General features: G+C 42.2%; 1 protein-coding gene across 1 annotated transcript in view; it reads right to left on the bottom strand.

The window, feature by feature from the left end:
- Positions 1 to 16,778, bottom strand: part of RORA (RAR related orphan receptor A) — a 771,401-nt gene that overhangs the window by 224,898 nt on the left and 529,725 nt on the right. The gene's annotated exons all lie outside the window — the stretch shown is intronic.

The following is a 16,778-nucleotide window of genomic DNA, read 5'->3' on the forward strand; positions in this document are numbered from 1 at the left end:
ATACTTCTGCAGGCCCAGGTCTACATATCTTTCTTTCTTAGCTGCCAACTTCTTTTTGTCCAAATAGCTGCCAGCATAGAATAGGTAATCAATACATATTTATTAAATAAATGAATGTATAATGAAAAAATGTCAAAAAGATGCCTACAGTACTCAAGAAGATGGACAGTTTCTGGCAGCAGTTAATTAGACGACAACTTCAATAAGGGGTAATATAAGGTGGCTCTCTTCCCCATTTTTGTGTCCTTCCTTCCATGCACTCACACCGTGAACCAGAAGGGTTTACCTTTAGAGAGCTATTCTACGGTTGAAGAGGAGGCTAGGATGAGGGTCTCCTTCCTCTGTCTTGTGAGAAACACCCCTAATGGTGGCTAATAAATTCTATTGCATTTATCCTTCAGTTTTCTGATCTTCTCTCTCTTTTGGTTCTACCTTCAGCTCAAGGGTTTAAAGGAGATGATATTTCTTTTGGGTAAGATGATTTAACCTTTGGTTGGACCTCCAGGTTTCTCAAACCCTGTCAGCAACCCACCTTTGCACCCGAGACTTACTAGGAAGATCCAACATTTAAAACACCACCACTGAAACAAATTATATGATAATAAAACAGCAAATTCCCCTTAGCCTTCCCACAGTCACCCTCAAGATGTTATAAATTCTAATAGAAGTGGTTTCAATTCTTTTTTCTGCAACAGTACAATAAAACTATTTTGAGATATGTAGTCTAATAATACATTGATTTTTTTAAAGAAACGAAATATGAAATGTCAATGACAGTATATTTTTCTTCTATGAATATTAGAAACCTTAGCAAGTGTGGCTGATACTTTCAGTTTGGACTCATATCCTACATAAGATATGTTGAAAATATCATTGCATTAATTTGGGGATGATGAAGACTTATTCCATAGGTGGTATACCAGTTGTTCCCTAAATATTCTATTTGGATTACAAGTGATTGTCTAACATTTTTAAAAAACTGAAGTATATTCCAACATTTAAACATCTAGATGCTTTCTTTAAAAAGGCGTGTTTTGTTGAATATAGAAAATAGGCAATACAAGGCCTTTGTTCCTGCATTATACAATTAAATTTCGTCTAAATGAGTGGCTGCCATCTTTAGCCAGGACACAAACTCTCTGGTCAACACAATCCACAGCACTCTCTATTGTCTAGTGGAACTGAGGTCATGTGTCAGTTGCCATTTATCATTGGGTTTGCCTGATAGTTTGGATTTATTTTGGCTTATCCTTTTAATACGCACCCAGACAGCTTAAGATACCCACCTAACTTCTGCAGTCATTTGCGATAGGACCCCAGTGTATTGCAAGGCATTATATGACGGACTGGACCCAATTCAAGCTCTGGTACTTATTCCTGAGGCCAGAAGGCAAGCCTTTCTTGCACACTGCACAAGACTCAACACAGTTCTACTGCTTCCAGGAAGGCTTTTGTGACTGCTGGTGCTCAGCTTTTCTTTAGTTCCCTGACGCGGGGTTCCCCAGCAGCCAGAACTAATGACACCACTCGGTGAGAATTCACATTGTCCTTCAGTTGCTTGACTTAGAACAGATTTGTCTTCCTATGGGAGAAAAACCCTGAAGATGAAAACGCTATCTCTTGGACTAGAAAGCCTGACCTGTCTCTGCTCATGGCTATTGGACATATATCCTATTCAATAGAGCGAATACTTTGAACCTGGCTTAAGCAGGGGAAAAAAACCCCAACAATTTAGGTTACATTAATCAGCAAGGCAAACAGACTTTTCATTTCCTTTACTTTTTTTCAGACTGTGGCCAGGGCTTCCCTGGCAATAAAAGATCATACCAAATTGTCGTAAATTATGTAGATGATAGTTATTAATATAATCATCTTCCATAAGAAAACAAATGTCATAAAGCCAGCAATCCATGCCAGAGGAGCCCAGGAATGTTCCCCCTTATTAGGGTGTCCGGCTAACCCTGGTGCTTGCAAGTCATTCCTCCCTTCACAGCCTGAGGCTGAAGAGGTCACTTGGTTTGAGGAAATGGCTCCTCAGTTCCTCCTACCCCCACTTTACCCACTAAGAAAACCAATGGCGCCGTTTATCAGTTTGGCAAAAAGACAAAGGGAATGTTTAATTCCGTACTTAAAATTCTTGGTTCCTACTGTCAGCATTCCCAGTTCTCAGAGAACACTGAATGGATATTTGAAGAGTTTTGTGAAACTGAGACTGAACAGTGGCAACGAGGAGGAAAAGATCCAAAATTAAAAGAACATTTAAAAATACACACCCCCGTACATTCCACTCTCCTCACTTTTCTCTCCTCCTCAACGAAGTCATATTCAGCCCTTAAGAAGATTCCCACAGGAGGGAGGTGATGTAATGTCCTCAGACTGTCTGTGTTCCAATCCCAATTCACCCTACCTAGCCGTGAGGACTTGGGTAAGGAAGTGAATGTCTCCATGCTACAGTCCCCACAACAGTAAAGTGAGGTTAACAACAGTGCCAAGTCCTGGAACCTGTCATCTGTGAAGGGCTCAATACATATAAACTGCTATTATCATTTCAATTTTCTAAGGAAAGCACCTGATTACAACAAGATTTGCAATACAGAGTAACAGCTGCCAACTGGCAGACCGCTGACCCTAGCCTTTCAAGCTAAGACTTTGCAGAGTGATAAAGTGAAGCTCTCCAGTCATTTCAAATGAGTGAAGTGTTCTCACTTGGCAAAACTGGGGCCTCCAGAAATCCAAAAGAAATTGAATTAGCACCTTCTTCATTATCTCTCTCTTTTTTTTTTTTTTTGAGACAGAGTCTCAGTCTGTCACCCAGGCTGGAGTGTAATGGCGTGGTCTTGGCTCACTGCAACCTCCGCCTCCCGGATTCAAGCAATTCTCCTGTCTCAGCCTCCCAAGTAGCTGGGATTACAGGTGCATGCCACCATGCCCAGCAAATTTCTTTTTTGTATTTTTCGTAGAGATGGGGTTTCGCCACGTTGACCAGCCTGGTCTCGAACTCCTGACCTCAGGTGATCCACCTGCCTCGGCCTCCCAAAGTGCTGCGATTACAGGCGTGAGCCACTGCGTCCTGCCAATTCTCTTTATTTATTTATTTATTTATTTATTTTTTGAGATGGAGTCTTGCTCTGTCCCCCAGGCTGGATTGTAATGGTGCAATCTTGGCTCACTGCAACCTCAGCCTCCCGGGCTTAAGTGATTCTCCTGCCTCAGCCTCCCGAGTAGCTGGGATTACGGGCATCTGCCAACATGTGCAGCTAATTTTCGTATTTTTAGTAGAGATGGGGTTTCACCATATTGGCCAGGCTGGTCTCAAACTCCTGACCTCAGGTGATCTGCCCACCTCGGCCTCCCAAAGTGCTGGGATTACAGTTGTGAGCCACTGGTCAATTATCTCTTTTAGAGAAGGATTTTTCTTCCCACATAGAAAATTTGTGTTTAAGGGGGATCTTGGGATGTCAAAATGGGCTCTGCCTTTCAGTCTGAAAATCTGCTGATGTGATGTGTGACAATCTAATGAGAACATTGCTGCACTTGAAATGTGGTCTATAAATTATTTTATAGACTGAATAATGTAATCATCCTCAGACTAGAAGGCCAGAAGAGGCTGTATGAGGCCCTTTTTTCACAGAAGAGCCATCCAACCCCTGAGAGTTGAGAGACTATGACCAAAATCAAGTGAGGGGCTGGAATTCAAGTCTTTTGGCTTCCCATCAAATGAATTTTTCATCTCACCAAGCTAACTCTGATAGCTAGGCTGGATGACTATGCTGTTGGAAAGTGTTGAGCCTTGCAAGGCTTTCTGATTCTAGCTCTTCCTGTGAGAGAGGATGAGCTTTAATAACTACACAAACACCCTATTTATTCTCGAGCAGCCTGTGATGCAGGGCCTTGGCCATACCTCCAAATGCGTCATCATTTCCATGGGAAGACATACAAGGAGCAGGAATCCAACATACAAGGACACAGAGAGGAGCAAAGAGGCATGAAAGTGGGTAAGAATTTCAGTGGTGGAAGTTCAAAAACACTGAATAATGAGAAACTTATTTGAACACAATGAAGTGGCACAGTCAGCTGTAAAACATGTTCTTCCGTTGTTAGCTTTCTTCCAAAGTGTCCCAGCAACAGGCTGGTGGTCAACTCTCATGGTGTTTCTCCAAAGACCTTCACGTGGTGTCTCATGGCAGACGGAGAAGAGATTCCTTGGAGACTGTCTAAGGAGAATAGAAGCAGCCTGGGCCAGCAAAGCTATGAAAACCACAACTTCATTCATTCCTGAAGGTTTGCATTTACAGAAATTGCGCAAATTGTTCTGCACATTGAAAAACGACATCAAAAATTTATTTTTAGAAAGGGAATATAATGAAAACACAATTGGGGTTCCTTTAGCTTTCCAAACAGTGCCCAACAGTAGTTTCCAAGAAAGTCATGAGCTAGCTTTTTTCTAATTGTGTACACAGTTGTGCTTGTGTAAATGTACACAACTGTATACACATGCACAAACACATTCACCATTTAGTGGTCAAAAAGCACTCTAAAACGTTAGGGGAAGGAAAGATCCATTTCTCAGTTCAAGTCGTCAGTCTTAAAATTCACAGTTGGGAGAAATTCCGCTGCAATGAATTATGTAAAAAAATTATGATTCTTCCTCTCAACCTAATGTAGGAGAATTGCCTTCACCCAGAAATGATCTTGCTACACTAGAACTACTCAGTCAGCATCTTTAATTATCATTTCCCACCAGCCTCCAGGCCAGTGCTTCTCCAAGTTTAATGTGCATACAAATTGCCTGGAGATCTTATTAAATATGCTAATTCTGATTCAGTAGGTCTGGGGTGGCCCCTGAGAGTCTACACTTCTCACAGTTGCTGAGTGATGCCACAACTTCCAGCCCACGGAGTAAACTTTGAGTAGCAAGATTCTAGAGCAAGCCCACTTAACACTGTTCTCTCACTACGGCAAGAAGTGGGCTACAGCCAATTTTATGGCTAGGATGGTAGGCTTCTATGAGGTGCCACATTCCCTGTGAATCTTCCCCTCATTCGGAGATACCTCCCTCTGTGTCATCTTTCTTCCTTCTCTTCTGAATGCACTTGCAGTTGAAAAGCTAAAGGAGACAGCCTGTTGCACTGGTCCAGGGAGAAAAGTATGCGAACTTGGGTTTGAATTTCATCAATACCACTTTTACAAGCCAGGTAATTCTCTCTGAGCCACATTCATAATATGGAGCTAAGATACTGTGATGTGATGATAGATAATGGTTTTCATCCACAATCCCTGGCTCATAACCCCCATATCCTTTGTTACAGTCTTTTGTTATAATGTTGATTGTGTGAGGCCTCAGGGACAGGTCTCTGATCTTCTCCTGCCCTATCGTCACCTGCCCCAAAGCAGGACGCTACTCTTTCCCCACCTTTCTGATTGTCAGTCTTAAGACCCTCCTTAGAGAGAGTCCCACCCTATACTCTGAAGGGAGAGAATGTTGATATCATGATGCTTCCATAAAAACCCAAGAGGGCTGGGTTCAGAGCTGAATATGCGGAGGTTCCTGGAGAACGGTGCCCCAGGGAGGGCATGGAAGCTCCGTTCCCCTTCCCCATACTTAACCCTAAACATCTCCTCATCTGTATCCTTTGCAATATCCTCTATAATAAACTGGAAAACATGTTTTCCTGAGTTCTGTGGACCACTTCAGCAAATTAACTGAACCCAAAGAGAGGGTGGTGGGATCCTGAACTTGAAGCTGGTTGGCCAGACATTCTGGAGGCCTGGACTTGCAACTGGTGTCTGAAAGCATGGCGGGGGCAGTCGTGGGGACTGAGCCTTCAACCTGTGGGATCTGACAACATCTCCAGGTAAACAGTGTCAGAATTGAATTGAAGGGTACCCAGATGGTGTCTGCCGCTTGGTGTGTGGGAAAAGCTCCCACACATTTGGTCACAGAGGTCTTCTGTGTTGATTATTGTTGCGGCGGTATGTATGCAGAGGGAAAACTCAGTTTGTGAGAATTTTTCCCAAAGTAGAAACCCACCCCTGAGTTTGTTATCGTAGATAAATGAGAGAATGCACAGCACCCAGAACAGTGCCTTGAACGCAACAGTTCAACAAGCAGCAGCACCGTCTCCTCTTTCTTTTCAAGTTTCATGCCCCAAGTCAGTTCTTCATGTGTGGTCCCAGCAGGACAGACTTGAGGGCATAGCTTGTATAACCTATAGCATATAATAAAAGTCCTATGGCACTGGCAGTTAGAAGGCAAGGTACAATCTTCCTTTCTTGGCAGTAAGTTATAAAACCTTTCTTATGTTTTTTTTTTGTCTTCTGTCATTACGCCTAAATTGGTATTATTTGGCATTGTCAATTAATTAACGAACACATTTTACTGAGCCCCTATTATGTGCCACACAGTGAATCAAAAATACAGATGAAATCTCCAAATGCAACCAGCTTCCAGATTAGCTGGAGTTTTGGTAGAAAAACTCTGGATAATTGATGAAAAGTTCGCATTTTCTTCTTTCTTTTCTTTTTCTTTTTCTTTTTTTTTTTTTGAGACAGTGTCTCGCTCTGTCACCCAGGCTGGAATGCAACGATGTGATCTCTGCTCACTGCAACCTCCACCTCCAGGTTTCAAGTGATTCTCCTGCCTCAGCCTCCTGAGTAGCTGGAATTACAGGCATGCACCACCACGCCGGCTAATTTTTGTATTTTTAGTATAGACGGGGTTTCACCATGTGGGCCAGGCTGATCTCGAACTCCTGACCTCAAGTGATCCACCCACCTTGGCCTCGTGCTGGGATTATAGGCACGTTGCGTTTTCATTCTAAGATTTGGTGTTAGGACCTTCGTAACAGCAAAGTTATATCAATATGATAGAGTTGGCATAGTAAAATTAGTTCGACATACAGGCAAAAGAAATGATGGTCTGGACATCACTTGGCAGAGTTTTTATTCTTCTAAGTTCGTCAGTTACTGGTAGAAGGATCGTGCTAGGATGCTCAAGTTTCTCATTTCATCCCTGATGCTGCGTTCAGAAGCAAACACCACACCTGCCAACATTCCAAAGGCGGTTTTCTTGTTGGGGAATTCAAAGTGAAGGTGACAGCAGAAAAGTAAAGACAATCACCTAAAAAGTGGTCACTCCTCACTTTTAAAAACAAGTCCGGTAAATGAAAAAATGTTAGATTTACAAATTGAACAGAAAAAACACTCTATAAGAAGGTTTTCTGGCTAAATGAACGAAAGGTATCTGTTTGTGGTTTAATCACATTCAATTGAATAACGGTTGTTAGCTAAATTTGACTTTCCTGTCAAAATTGTCACCATGTTGCAAACTGACTTTAAAAGAATAACTAGAGCCAGAGTGGAGTAGTGAGAACTTAATACACAAAGCTCGGGTAGCAAGGAATTCATCTAACCATCCATGTCTTGACCTCCTTCTAACCCAAAGTACAAAACTTGGCAGGAAGCAGATGAGGAAGTCATTAATATGTGGAAAAGGATCTCTCAAAGGCACACCAAGACCCTGTGCCTTTCACTGATGGAAATAAAAAGGAATTGTACAAATATTTACCACAAGAAAATCATTCTAAAAGCTGAAGGATTTCCACAATCGACACAGAGTACCATATTACTACCGAGGCAAAGTTTCTGGTTAGTATAGGCTCCTGTTCCGTCCTGAAAGTGAGGTGTAGAGGTCAGAGTTCAAGGACTGACCTTGAGTTTTTTAAAAAGATAATCAGTTTTGTGTGTGGTGTGTGTGTGTGTGTGGCATCTCTAGTTAAAGGTGCAAAAAGACCTGATGAAAACTGTTTGGTTATGATTCAAAGTTTTTCTTCCTTATTTAGGTCTTTACTTGATCAAATCAACTGTAAATTTGAAAATGGACTCAATATTATATAACATTAAAGAATTATTAATTTTCTTTTGGTTTGATCATGGCATTACAGTTATATAAACATGTTTTAAAATGAAGTATTTAGCGTTGAGATGACATGATGTCTGACGTTTTCATTAAAATACTTCGGCAACATAAAAAAATGTGTGTGTGTGTGTGTTAGCAGGAGGGGTAGGTGTAACAACGACGGTAAAATGTTGATGGTCATTGAAGCTGAATGATGGGTTCACTGGAGCACTGCACTTTCTCTCAACTCGAGTATTTTTGGAAATTTTCACAATAAAAGATTAAAAATCCAACCCACAAAAAATAGGGTTTCTCAAAAAGCACTAAAAATAGTTTACACAACAATACTAACTCTTGCCATGAAATGCAGAGAATAGGTGCAAAAACCCAAGAGCAATAATTAATGGCCAATCCTATGTGCATTCCATTAAGCACAAGCAGCTGTCATAAACATCTTAATTTAAAGAGTTGGGGTTTGGGGAATCATGGCACTGCAGAAAGCTTCGCCCTGCTGCGGCTCCACAGAACTGGTACATATCAGACCCTTAAATTTTTAAACACAGCTTTCATGTTTTTGAGAGCTGAAAAACCTTTGAAAAGTCAGCTTGTTAGGAAATTCACCTTGCAGACTCCTACTTTAAGGGTTGGTGGAGGTGCTTGGGTACTGGCAAAATTGATTTGGGGGTGGGGGTGGAGGTTCACAGGTAAAATAAACGTGTCGTATGCTTCAGAAGAAGCTAGCTCACTCTAAATATACGGGGCGTAGCTACCTTGCAGTGGTGCCTTTCAGCAATGCAAAATATACCGCCTCGCTAGAGAGGTATCTCAAGTCTACAAAGCCCCGCCTCCTAGCCTTTATTGTTCCTTTTCCAGTCTTTGTCATAAATCGAAAGAGGCAGCATTTTGAAGACGGAAGAAGCACTAAGCAGGAAGCAGGAGCCTAAACTTCAGTTTCTCGTACTGCTGTGTGTTACCGTAAACACTAGGCCATGACCTGCCCTAGGTGCTGCTTCTGTGACATCGGATCATCATCTCACACCCATGAAGGTCTCTTGAATCCCTTGGGGCCTAATACACCTGAGTCCCTGGGCTGTGATATGGGAGCCAGTCTGATGCCTCCATCACCTCCCTGACGGCAAGACGGCATGCAAGAGTCCTGTTTGGGTGGTAAAGTTTAATGCGAGCAGAAAGAGGCAGACGATAGCTAACACAATCTGAGTTAACCGCTGAAAAACCCAAACTCTCCAATAAAAATACTGGAATGGCCCCAGTCACCTTTTATCAAGGGTACATTTAACCATCCTCATTGGTGGCTGCTTCCATTCATGGTCACACCCTTCCCTCTTCCCTCAGGAACTCTGTATTTGTGTGTAAATAAGGACATGTCATGGTATACTGTGTGCAGGCTGCACCTGATAAGAAACAAGGTTGCCGGCAGCACAGGACAAGGCCTCCGGTTAATTTCTCCAATCGATCCTGGCAGTGATTATCTGGTCCAGGAAAGAACAGGTCTTTGTTCACAGCACCAGATTTGAATGTTTTAAAACAACACCCTATTGCCCGTAAGAATGACTAATAACGGTCGGCTGTAATTTCCCAGAGTTTGTGGGTATGACTTCTTCAGCTTTCCTTGCATTTGAATTTGCCATATTTCATCTGGGGGCTTGCTAGCGCTTTCAAGCACAATGTAACCAAAACCCCCAGCCAGCTCTCGGTTCAGCTGGGAGAACTTTGTGGTACTCTCGAACTTACTACTTCCTGCCCCCACACCTGAGAGTCTCCCCGCTCACTGTTTTCCCTGCATCATGCACCATCAATCAAACAAACAGAGAAACACAGAAACCTCAGTTCTCAACTGCAATCAATACAGCCTCCCTTCCTGGGGTAGCGCTGCCTTCGTGTTAAAGGTCAGGGAATGAGTCAGGGGCAGAAGAGAGAAACAGAGGCCGTGGGCTCTTTGACTCCACATCTCACAGACAGATCAGTGGATCCAGAAAAATGACATCATTAAGCTGCACCAATTGCCAGGGGGGGGAGGGCAGTCCAAAGGAACACCAAATCAGAGTGATCAGAAAACATTTTTGTTATTTTGCACATGGTCTCAAGAGCTAGACAAATAAATTTGCCTAGTATGTTCTAAGTCACAAATAGATAAGAGGAAATTGAAACCACAGTAGCCAAGCACCTCCCTGAGGAGAGCAAGGCTGGGCTTCCATTACAATAATATTCTTATTTACGTTTTCTCATGCACATTATTTAAGTATATATTTATTTACTCAGACCAGATTTGTTGAGTACTGCTACGTGGAATTCACAATATGAAGTGCCGTGGGGCAGGCAGACCTGGGTACCCTCGAAGAACTTGGTAAATAGCTATTTCTTAACTGCTAGTAAACAAGTTGCTCTTCTAGTAAGAAAAAATAATGGCTGGAAAACTTATTTACACCTTCAATACACAAGGCTATTTTGCACAAACCAGATATAGGAAACATTTATATATGGAGCATTTCTAAAACAGATAAAATCAGGGCTCAGTCTTCTTTATGAAAACAAAAAGCAAAACACTTTGCAATTTGAGCAAAGATTATTTCTGCAGAGGGTCGTCTCTAGTAAGAGGTGCCTGCTCCTCAGACCAAGTCTCTCTCTTTCAGGGCCATTCCTCACTGGATGGTGATTCATTTTACTGAAGGACTCACCCTAGACAGAATACAACCAACCCTTTAGAAACACATCAGTTGTTTAAACAAACTACGCCTGTATTCATTTGCTTAGCAAATCATTTTGTCACAGATTTAGCCCAGCCAGAGTCTAAATGATCACAACTACTGAAACTATACCAATACCTTTTCCACTGAAAACCTATCAAAGAAATAACATCAGTTCACATTACCATTATCGATTCTTACCCTTTTCTCCCTTAACTCTCTTCCTTTTCAGTTTGTTATTTTCTTATGTTCTGAATTTCAAGAAGACTTCCACGTGTTATCAACATATGGTACATCATTCACATAAGTACATAAAATTTTCTACATGTCATTAAAGAACTGAGCTTGTATTCCAGTGAGTGAAACTGAAGAGGAAAAATCCCAAAGATAACCCCACAAACTAAGGTGCAGCTAAAATAGCTGTCCCCTACCCCCATCACTCACCGCACTATTTCTTAGAACTTTTATCTTTACATATGTACAAATAAACAAGAGTGTTTCCGTTATGCCTTATTTGTGTAGAGGACTTACGTGCAGCTCTCTGACCTTCCTCTGGCTCTGATTAGCCCCTGAATGTGGATCACCCACATGCAACAGGCTGCTGACAACACCAGAAAGCTGTCTTTCAGAAGAATCAGGAGTTCCACCTAAAGACATCATGTCCACCTGCTGTTCTCTGGTTCAGCTGACTTTCCTGGACTTGCTTTCTTGTTGCCCTGACCTGTGCTCCATGCCAGATCTCACAAACAAGGCTGGACTCTGCTCATTCCTGGCCAGTCTTGTCCTGAAGTCATCCAAGAAGAATGCTAGACAGCAGGACCACAATCTTGGCCAATGGAGACCCTGTCATTCTAGTGAACATTTCCAACACAAGATGTGAAGACCCTCCTTCCAATTTCTCATCCTTCCCTCTCCATAACTCACAAACACCAAGTCCATTTCCCAGAGAAGTGGTCAGGGTGCAGTGAGTCGGGCAGCTAAAGCAGTTCTGCAGGTGAGCATGTTGCCACTAACCCTTGAGTTTAACTTCTTACCAGATCTCTGCAAAGATAGAAAAAAACTAGCTTGCAAGAAACCCCAGCTCTCTGGATGTTCTGTCCTTAGGCTGCTGAGATTTTCAAGGGCATGCAGATAGTTGAAATGCACTGATTTTCAATAATTACAATAATACCTAAGAATTTTACGTATTATTTAAATAATACATAGAGACTCCTTACCCAAGAAAGATATTGTCAAGACTAGATTTTATAAAAAGGCTAACCATTATACATAAATAAATGGCTCAACAAATAAAGTTTTATTTTAGCAGTAGCAGCAACCCTTAGTTTCGATGTGCATATAGGTTGAAAAAGGTTTGCTGAAAGAGAAAAACAAAGACTGTTATCTCAAAACTGGTTGAGACCGACAAATGTGATCCTATCAAAACCATTCCCCACCATTCACATGAAATGGCCATGTTCTTTGAAAATTTGTGGAAAATTACATTTTTTTTTTGAAAATTATTCCCCTCAGGGCACATCAGATGCAGGGAAAAAGCAAAGAGAAGGTAAGTTAAACTAGTTGAGTACTTTCTCAGTGAAATGATTTGAAAGATCAAATCCCCCTAAATAAAATAAACAGTAGATTCTCTGCAATTCTTCCTGGAGGTTTTCACACCAAAACAAATATGGAATAAACTCATGAGAGTTTATCAGGGTCAGAGTTATGACTCTAGCCAGGAGTACACACAACTCCATTCATCCATCCTGCCATCCACACATCCATTTATTCAACTATTCGAATAACAAATCAAGAAGTATTTATTGAGTGCTTACTATGTGCAAGATCTTGCTCTTGGGGTTTGGAGGCTACAAGAAGGACCAAGGCGAGCTCTCAGTCCACAAGGAGGGTGAGAGAAAGGGAAACCTTTGGAGTATGTGCAGTTGTGTAGACATTTCTTCAGCACACCAGAGACTAGACGGATCGATGTGGCATGTTCAACTCTGTAGCCCTTGACCTTGTCTTAGAGAAACTAAGTGCTTGAGGTAAAGATGTTAATTCCCTTAAGGCTTCGCAAATTGTACCCAATCTGATAGCGTGCAATCTGTATACTGACTTTACCTCTGGCTTCATGTTATGATTCCTACCTTTGTTTTCTTTCCACCCTGACTTATTCATCAATTTTTATCTTGGATACTCTATGCGGTATTATAAGCCACCTCAAATCCTCTTGGGAAATAAAGGGGTCTAAATTCTTAAAGGATAGACACAATCACCCAACTAGATCACTAACAATGATAACAAAGATGGTAATTCTTATTATCACAGGTAACTTTCATTGAGGGCTCCTATATGTTGAGTACTGTTCCAAGAACTTTACATGTATTTTCTTGTTTATTCTTTACAATAATCTTTTGAGATTGTTACAATTATTATCCCTATCATAGTAAAGGAAAATGAAGCACAGAGAGCTTATGTAATATGTTAGTATGTGTTGGAATCAACATTTGAACCCACACAGTTTGAGTGTGGAGCGGCTCCTTGTGTTTTATCCAGGTATTCGGGCTCTCCAGGTCTCCTGATGGGACAGACGCCCCATTGCTTCCTGGTCGGACTCAGTAGCTTTCCCTATTGTTTGACTTTAGGACTCTGATGCTGTGTCCTACCTAGTCTTAGGGACCTTCTTGAATATTGGCCCCATCTTCCCTAATGCTGTGGCCGGTTTAATAGGAGCTCCCATATCTGAGTACTGTGTCTCTGGAGGGCAAGCTTCTTAAGAAAAGTGTGTCTTGCTCACTTTCTAACTGTGAGTACCTGGAGGCATACATGAGCCATAGCAGGTGTTTAAGAAAGGTTGGTGTGTGTTGACTGAATGAATGAGGGTCCCACCACTTTCTGGTGAACACTGTGCCTGAGATTCTCTGGCCACCCTCCCAGAGAGGCACTCCCAGGTCCTGGCTCCCTCCTCCAGACTCCTCACACTGGGCCCTTTATGATAGCTCTGTAGCTTCATCTGCCTGTGCTTGGTGAGTTCCACCTGGCTAGGTGATGCTTCTAAAATTAAACAACTATCAGTCTGTGAATGGTAAAGCTTATGCATTCAGATTTTATCAAAGTAGAAAGCAAGCACATTTTACAAGGAAAAAGGTCTTTCTGATTAGCGATTATAAAATTGACTTAATTTCAATCTAATTTACCATATTCAGAAGTGCCACATTCAGAATTGGAATGGGCACTTTTAATTATCTTATGAGCTCAGGCAGTTCAATGTCTTCTTTTCCCCCGATTTCAGCTTAGCACAATGCCAGCACCCCTCTCTTTCCCACTCTCACATGGGTCTTTCTCCGTATTTTCTGTGCTCTTATTACCTGGACTATCTATTTGCTGATTAATCATATGTAACTTAGTGATATGCATCATGGTGCTCAATTGTTATTCAATTCCTGTTTTGTTAGTTCATGGTACCCATGTTTCTATCTCCCATGAAATTTGTTTTTAATTTTTAATTTTCGTGAATATTTAGTAGGTGTATATATTTATGGGCTAGATGAGATGTTTTGATGTAGGCATGCAATATGTAATAATCACATCAGGGAAAATGGGGTGTCCATCTCCTCAAGCATTTATCCTTTGTGTTACAAACAATCCAGTTATAATCTTAGTTCTTTTAAGATATATAATTAAATTATTTTGACTATAGTCACCCTGTTATGCTGTGAAATACTATGTCTTATTCTTTCTAACTATTCTTTTTTGTACCCACTCCCATGAAAACTTCTTGACAAGAGATCATTGTGACTTGTGCCTCTTGGGATCTAGTCACTTGAGAACTGGTTCCATGGTGCTTCGGGAAAGGTTGTGAAATTTCATCAAAGACTATGTCCCTCAAATAAACCTAATTAAACGTCCTCCATTGGGTCATTCATACAAGTGAAGTGGAGGGTAGGCCATATAGAGCAGTCTCCAGGCAGAATTGTGGTCAGAATTGTAGAAATTCTGGTCACAAGGGAAAGGCAAGAAAGGCAAGGGGTGAACAGTAGTGGTGGTGGTTGGGGGGGGCACACAACATTTTTTGAATCGCCACATCGACAAGGTACTAGGCGAAATGATTTACACACTTGATTTCACTTCATCATCTGCATAACCCTCAAATGTTGACATAATGCTGCCTCCCCTTCTACCCATAATTAAGGCCATATAGTTATTATGTGATGGGGTTGGGGTGTGACTCCAGGTTTACCTGACTCCAAAATCATACTGTTTCCCCTATATTGCTTTCAGAGCCGCCTTCGCTCTTCACTGCATGCACTGTCCAGAATCCCCCTTTACATTCAGAATGAAGGAAATGAAGGCTAATGAGAGGTCATGCTGGCAAGTCTAATAAATGAATAGGGTCAGGACCAATGGGGAAGGAAAGTGGAAATGTCTACGTTCTTTGTTGTCTCGGGATTGCAAAAACGAAGGAGGCAAAGGGTTCTAAGCAGGTCAGTAAAGGCCGGTGTTGAGCACCTACTGTGTGCAAGCCAGTTTGCCACGGCACAGGGCACAAACAGAATCGGGGCAAGGTCATATTATCCAGGCTCCAGCTTATGTGAAAGCCAGCTGGGCCAACAGAACTCATTTCCCTTTCGTTGCTGCTGAAAAGTCAGCATCCAATCATCTCTTGAAAGACCAAGCCAAGGTAGTTCCTCAGCCTTGCTTTGCGTGGGCCCCGCCTACAGCCTCGTCTGCACGTGCCTCCCGTGGGGCTGCAGACGCGCCGCTGTGTCTAGGGGCCGGCGGGTGTGCGGGAGAGGAATCCAGACTTCAGGCAAGCAGGGGGTTAATAGCTCATAAAATAAAACCCTCTAACACAAAAATGTTATTTTAATTGTATTACATTGAGGAGCCCTGAGGGTCGTGGGGTAGATAATCAAAAAGGACAAGGAGGAAATTAAAAAAGGGAAGAAGGCAATCAAAAAGGCCATTTAGGAGAGGCCCTTAATCCTCAATAGAAAGAACACTAATTATACTACAGAATCTCCTTATAATTAACCCTGATATAAAGTGTTTTTTGAGCAGTAATAACTTTCACATTCGCAATCATTTTGATCGCAAACTCCTGTGAACGCCTCACAAACAGCAGCTCTCACAGGTTGGCTGGTTTTTGTCCCCAGCAAGCCGGGGGATTACACTGCTGTTCATAACCAACAAGACAAATATTTCTGCCCTCAGCTAAGTCCACTGCTTCATTGAACTCAGCCCATTGCTTTCATTTTGTTTTGTTTATTGGCAAGAATAGCTCGAAAGTCAACCATCCTTGTGCCTCCTTCCCCTTCTTTGCAATTGCTTCCCTATGCTCGTTTTTAATCTTTAATATGACTTGGAATATCCCACGGTTGCAAAACCCACCCACTGAATTCCCAACATACCTTCCTTAGTGAACAGACCCCTGCTTAGATTTACCTACACTCCTAGGGCACACATTGCTGTAATAGTTCTTAACGTTTCCAGACAAAAGCAAGGATTCAGACGGACTCTGCTCAAATCCCGGCCAAAATAAGAGCCGCACATTCCTCTCGCTGACAGCTGATCCCTTATGAACCAAAGCTCCAAATTGTCAACTAGAAAATTTCAGATACGGAACAGAACAAGGGAAGAATGCAGACAGTTATAGATTTCAGGGGTCCCAGGGTATCCGGAGGCAAAGCAACTGGGACCAGTGCACAAAGGGAGAAGGGCCTGGAACGGGTTGTTTGGAACTTAAAAAAAATGGCCTGAAAGTGAAAAGAATCTGTCCCTGTCCTTACATGAACCGGCCATCGCTCTTATCCCACCTAGTAAGAGAAGGAGCAGGATCTCAGATCCCATGAGATCCCTGGGGAGACAGTTTCAATGGGGCACCTGCCTGCCAAGTGAAACTGTAGGAGAGGTTCACGGGCACTCCTGACATTCACAGCACTCTGAAGGTATTCGTCTCCTCTGAATGCACTCCTGGACCTGGCTTCACCTCCTCCTGGCAAATACACAGCGGACGTGTTTGAAAGGTCTGCCTGCTCACAATGGGCTCCATCCCCACTTTAACTCGGAGACTGGGACACCAAGGTTTGTGAAACATTGAGCCTAGCATTTTTCCTCTGTATCAAAAGAACGAATGCCAAAGGAATTCTTCCATTTTTCCTTGCATGTTATTGGAACTAAAAACCTTACTTCTACTT

Source organism: Macaca fascicularis, chromosome 7, assembly GCF_037993035.2.
Source record: "Macaca fascicularis isolate 582-1 chromosome 7, T2T-MFA8v1.1".
Lineage (NCBI taxonomy): Eukaryota > Metazoa > Chordata > Mammalia > Primates > Cercopithecidae > Macaca > Macaca fascicularis.